We start from the raw sequence: 6699 nt of genomic DNA, 5'->3' as shown, positions 1-6699 counted from the left end.
AATAGAAGATTTTTTTGTGTAAAAAAATTTTCATTTCACTGAATGAATAAAGGTGCACTATGTAACTTTTCTGGCAGAGGCTCAGCCAGTTGCCTTGTCTCCATTGCAACATTATTGTTTTGCCTGGAAGGTTGCACAGTATGGCATTAAACATATCTGTCACCATGTAGACAAGCACTTGATTCCACCAGGACGAGTTACAAGTCAGATCTGTGGAGAGGCGAACCCACTCACGTGTTTTTTTAAAGGTATTTTTGAGCTATAACAACACCTATTTTAATCCATTCAGTGAGTGTAATTTAATGCCATATGGTGGAACATTACAGGCAAAGCAACAACATCTCTTTGGTGACAAGCAGGTGGCAGACCCAATACCAGAAAGGTTACATAGTACACCTTTAATTGTATTGTTTACAAATGTTAAAGCATTTGTTAATTGATTTTTTCACTGTGTAACTCATAATATACATTTGACAAATTTGTTTGCCCAAATCATGAGTTGAGTTTGTAAGATGTAACCATGGTGACATAACTTGGCTTAATATAGTAGATTTGATCATTAGCTTGTCACTTATTACATTTATTTATGCAGCATTTATTTACATCCATGTTGCTTCAAAGAACAAGATTTCACAATGTTTTAATTTGACCAAAATTAAAAAAGGAAACAGTTTAAAAATTCACAACTGGCTTCATCAAAATACTGAAATATTCAAATTATACAATATTATTTACATTACAGTATCATAACTCTAACAAATCATATAAAATAAATATTTTTTGTAGATAAATCATAATCAATCATCATTCCTGCTCATCAGTTGAGAAACACTGTAAAATTGGACTATGCAAGTCACTCTATATTTTCAAAATTTGACCACGTAATCTTTCATAGCGTATTTCTTTGGTGTTTATTTGTCATGATCAGAGGAAATAAGTTGTTTGTTTTTTTTCCATAAGCTTAATATGAAGATGCTAAGTTGCAATTTTTCACCTTTTTTAAATAATGATTTGGTACAAGTTGTTTGGATGGATTGTGTACAGAAAAGCAGTGATATTTACAGGTAATAAAACATTTGAAACGTTTCAATACTGTATAAAATGTAGTTATCTTGCCTGTATTTCTATTGTGTTCTGTTGAACCTGATCATGTTGGATTGGTTCAGCTGCTGGACACTTGAGATAACTGTGTATTTTGCATTGGACGTCCTGATAATGATAATAATGATGATGATGATGATGATGATATAATGTACATAGTACTATGTGTGTGGCATGGGTCAGACTGTAACATGTACAACAGTAGACCATGTAAATATCACCTTTCCTACTCACTAAACCTGTGCTGTGGACTCTACTCTAATGAACTACAATAAACGATCAGGAGTTATTGACCCGTGTTTTGTTGTTGTGAGTCTTCAAAGTTTTAAAGATTTTATCGTGGTCGTGGTTCATCTGACTGCAAGAACATCCCTGAGTTTGGCAAAAGGTTAAGGCTTTAAATACTGCTGGAGCAACCTCATCAAAGAACAAACTAAAGTACAGTACACTAGTCTAACCTACTGGAGACAAATGCATGGATAAGTCTCTCCAAGTCTGGTTTTGACAGTTAACCTTTGATTTCTATGTTTTAGATGGTAAAAAGCTGAAGATGTTATTGATTTGATGTGGCTGTTAAAGTTCAAGTCTGAGTCCATTATTATCCCTGATTTCTGGCCTGATTTGAAGGTTTTAGAGAGACTGGGGGTGACTGTTGTCATGTTTCTGTGGACCAAAGACTATAAAAGTTGTTTTTATCATTTATCTGAGACATATTTCCCAATTTCAACAAAGTACTCCCTGTTTTCTAGACAGGACTTGAACCAGTTTAGTGCCGTACCAAAGATGCCAACCCAGTCCTCCAGTGTCTGTAAGAGGATCCCATGATCCACAGTGTCAAAAGCAGCACTCAGATCTAACAGGATCAAAACTGAGTCTTTGCCTGCATCAGTGTTCAGGTGGATGTCATTTGTCACCTTGCTAAGAGCAGTCTCAGTGCTGTGGTGAGGTCTAAAACCTGGAAAATATCAAAGGAGTTGTTAATTTGGAGAAAGTTAATAAACTGTTGGTAAACAACTTTTTCAAGGACTTTGCCTAAAAAACGGCAGATTTGAGATCGGTCGATAACACTGGTCAACACTAAATTTATTGTATAAGATTTTTTAACTGATTTAGTATAATTTTGATGTGCTGAATCCAAAAATCACATTGGTTTCGCTCAATCAGGTCAAACGTTCTGAACTAAGCTACATATTTGTTTTTGGGGCGATTTTGTTTACATGTATGAGTATTTTCACGTCATATGATGCAAAATTCTGTTATATTTCTCGCTATAAACAAAATTCTGAAGATTTTGCATGTGCCAACTTATGACTAATTGTTTTTTTTATATTACAAGTGAATGAAATAGCTTCGACTAGAAGATCTTGCAAAAAATAAGCCTGACTGGTATTAAACTTGGTGACCAAGATGAAGCTTGGGCGCCACACATGGCAAGTCATGCACCGAGTGTCTGCGTCAGTGGACTAAAGGCAAGAAGAGTTGTCTGAGTTTGGAATTCCCATGGTTTGGAGGGAGCCGACATCAACAGCTACTTCTGGGCTATTGATGTGACTGGGATCAACAGAAAGAACCAAAGCAGCCTCAAGTATCCTGACCGTGAATCAGCACGTCGTCCTGTAGCTCACTGTGATGAAATTCCAGTACCTGTCTTTGTAGAAGTTCCTGACATCAGTGACAAAGATTCCTCCAGTGTGGTTTTAATGATGATGCTCCACAGTCCTTTTTCCCAAAAGGAGCTAAATGTTCAGGTTTCCTGAGAATCTGGGATCACTGAGTGATGAGCAGGTGGAGAGATTCCATCAGGACATAAAAGAGATGGAGACCAGGTATCAGGGACGCTGGGATGCAGTCATGATGGCTGATTACTGTTGGACTCTGAAGAGAGACATCCCTGCTGCTGAGCATTCAAGGGGTTCATAAAAACAGAAGTTCATGTCCTGAATTTTGCACAATGATAATGTAACGTTCCAATTTACATGTACTTACCTTTATCAATTAACATAACGTAACATTTATTAATACATTCTGTTAGAAAACTATTTTTTATCTTCTAAAACATTTTTGGATGAGAAATATTAAAGAAATCAAACTGATAATGTCACAAAATTGTAATAAATTTAGTCAGGGATTTTTCCAAATCAAATTAGCATAAAAACCTGACCTGACTGAGAAAAATGGATATCATTTTTTGATTCAGCGGTGCTAAATGGTCCTAATTCAGTTGAAAAAACACAGACAACTTTCAAAAATGTTTTTTTGTAACCCAGTGTATTTGTTCAATATTGTGGCATCAAGACTGCTCTTCTTTAGGAGAGGCTTAATAACTGCAGTTTTCAAAGCTCTTGGGAATGTTCCAGATTGAAGTGACATGTTAACTATGCAACTGAGTGGTGACAGTAAACTGTTGAACACAGACTTTAGAAATTTAGTGGGTAACACATCGAGGCAGCATGTAGATGAACTCAGACTGGTGACAATCTCTTGGACAGTTTTGTCAGTTACAGGTGTAAAGTGAGTCAGCTCTAAGTGTCTAAGTGGGTGCTGAGGTGTTATTTCTGATTGATGGCATTTTAATGCCCTGAACCTTGTCATTAAAGAATAGTACAAACTTATTGCACTTAGATGTGGAAATTCGTTTTAACAGCAGCTGAGCTGGAGGGTTTGTTAAACCTGTTTCAAACAGGACACGAGAGTTATTACTGCAACTTTAAATGATGTCTGAAAAATACCTCTCCCTTCTCTCTGCTCTGACCGAGTCATCATTCCTCCATGGCGATTTCTGCTTATCTTTAACTATTTTAACCTTCATCGGGGCAATGGTGTCCAGAACATTCAAAACACTCAAAGTCACAGAGTTCAACAAATCATCAACATTAGAACATGAGGCATTTTCAAAGTGTATCATTTCCATGAACAGTGCACCTGTGTTATTATTTATGTGTCTCCAAGAAAAGAACTCAGATCTTTAGTGTTTCTGTCAAACACATTATCCACATGTACATTAAAATCACCTGTAATGACTAAACCATCAAAGTCTGTGATTCAACTGAAAGCATCTCAGTAAAATCATCAATAAAACGTAGTGCTGGGGAGGTTTGTGTATGACTCAGTAGAGTAAGGAGGGGGACTGTTTAGCTCCATTTTAACCCATAAGGACCCACAGTGACAGTGGTGTAACGTCCATTTCACATGGTCTGGAAACCTCTTCAAATTTATATATATATATATATATATATATATATATATATGTGTGTGTGTGTGTGTGTGTGTGGGGGGGGGGGGGGGGGGGGGGGGGGGGGGGGGGGGGTAAACTCCCAAAGTGACTCCCAATCAACATATTGTGACATCACAAGATTGATCATCCATCCATCCATCCATTTTCTTCCGCTTATCCGGGGCCGGGTCGCGGGGGCAGCAGTCTAAGCAGGGACTCCCAGACTTCCCTCACCCCGGACACGTCCTCCAGCTCCTCCGGTGGGACCCCAAGGCGTTCCCAGGCCAGCCGAGAGACATAGTCCCTCCAGCGTGTCCTGGGTCTTCCCCGGGGCCTCCTCCCGGTGGGACATGCCCAGAACACCTCCCTAGGGAGGCGTCCAGGAGGCATCCTGAGCAGATGCCCGAGCCACCTCAGCTGGTTCCTCTCAACGTGTAGGAGCAGCGGCTCTACTCCGAGCTCCTCCCGTGTGACCGAGCTCCTCACCCTATCCCTAAGGGTGCGCCCGGCCACTCTGCGGAGGAAGCCCATTTCAGCCGCTTGTATCCGCGATCTTGTCCTTTCGGTCATTACCCAAAGCTCATGACCATAGGTGAGGGTAGGAACGTAGATTGACCGGTAAATCGAGAGCTTCGCCTTCCGGCTCAGCTCCTTCTTTACCACAACGGACCGATACAGTGACCGCATCACTGCAGACGCTGCACCGATCCGCCTGTCAATCTCCCGCTCCATCCTTCCCTCACTCGTGAACAAGACCCCGAGATACTTGAACTCCTCCACTTGGGGCGGAGACTCACCACCCACCCGGAGAGAGCAAACCACCTTTTTCCGGTCGAGAACCATGGCCTCGGATTTGGAGGAGCTGATTCTCATCCCAGCCGCTTCACACTCGGCTGCAAACCGCCCCAGTGCCTGCTGCAGGTCCTGGCTCGAAGAAGCCATCAGGACAACATCATCTGCAAACAGCAGAGATGAAATCCTGTGGTTCCCAAACCAGACCCCCTCCGGCCCCTGGCTGCGCCTAGAAATTCTGTCCATAAATATAATGAACAGAACCGGTGACAAAGGGCAGCCCTGGCGGAGTCCAACATGCACCGGGAACAGGTCTGACTTACTGCCGGCAATGCGAACACAGCTCCTGCTCCGGTCATACAGGGACCGGACAGCCCTTAGCAAAGAGCCCCGGACCCCATACTCCCAGAGCACCCCCCAAAGGACACCACGAGGGACACGGTCGAATGCCTTCTCCAAATCCACAAAACACATGTGGACTGGTTGGGCAAACTCCCATGAACCCTCGAGGACCCGATGAAGAGTATAGAGCTGGTCCAGTGTTCCACGACCAGGACGAAAACCACACTGCTCCTCCTGAATCCGAGGTTCGACTATCGGTCGGATTCTCCTCTCCAGTACCCTGGAATAGACCTTACCGGGAAGGCTGAGGAGTGTGATTCCCCTGTAATTGGAACACACCCTCCGGTCCCCCTTCTTATACAGAGGGACCACCACCCCGGTCTGCCATTCCACAGGTACTGTCCCCGACCGCCACGCGATGTTGCAGAGACGTGTCAGCCAAGACAGTCCCACAACATCCAGAGACTTGAGGTACTCAGGACGGATCTCGTCCACCCCCGGAGCCTTGCCACCGAGGAGCTTGCCAACCACCTCAGTGACTTCAGCCAGGGTGATGGACGAGTCCGCCTCTGGGTCCCCAGTTTCTGCTTCCTCCTCGGAAGACGTGACAGTGGGATTGAGGAGATCCTCAAAGTATTCCTTCCACCGCCCGACAACATCCCCAGTCGAAGTCAGCAGCTCTCCACCCGCACTGTAAACAGTGTTGGTGAAGCACTGCTTTCCCCTCCTGAGGCGTCGGACGGTTTGCCAGAATCTCTTTGAGGCTGTCCGATAGTCCTCCTCCATGGCCTCCCCGAACTCCTCCCAACCCCGAGTTTTTGCCTCTGCGACTGCCCGAGCCGCGGCACGCTTGGCCCGCCTGTACTCATCAGCTGCCTCAGGAGTCCCACGAGCCAACAAGGCTCGATAGGACTCCTTCTTCAGCTTGACGGCATCCCTTACTTCCGGTGTCCACCACTGGGTTCGGGGATTGCCGCCGCGACAAGCACCACAGACCTTACGACCACAGCTACGAGCAGCCGCATCGGCAATAGAGGTGGAGAACATGGCCCACTCGGAGTCCATGTCTCCAACCTCCCCCGGGATCAGGGAGAAGCTCTCCCGGAGGTGGGAGTTGAAGACCCCCCTGACAGAGGGCTCCGCCAGACGTTCCCAGCAGACCCTCACAATGCGCTTGGGCCTGCCAGGTCTGTCCGGCTTCCTCCTCCGCCAGCGGATCCAACTCACCACCAGGTGGTGATCAGTTGACA

Source organism: Periophthalmus magnuspinnatus, chromosome 5, assembly GCF_009829125.3.
Source record: "Periophthalmus magnuspinnatus isolate fPerMag1 chromosome 5, fPerMag1.2.pri, whole genome shotgun sequence".
In the NCBI taxonomy this organism is placed as follows: Eukaryota; Metazoa; Chordata; class Actinopteri; order Gobiiformes; family Gobiidae; genus Periophthalmus; species Periophthalmus magnuspinnatus.
The sequence above is the reverse complement of the archived record's forward strand: the minus strand, read 5'-3'. Positions refer to the sequence as shown.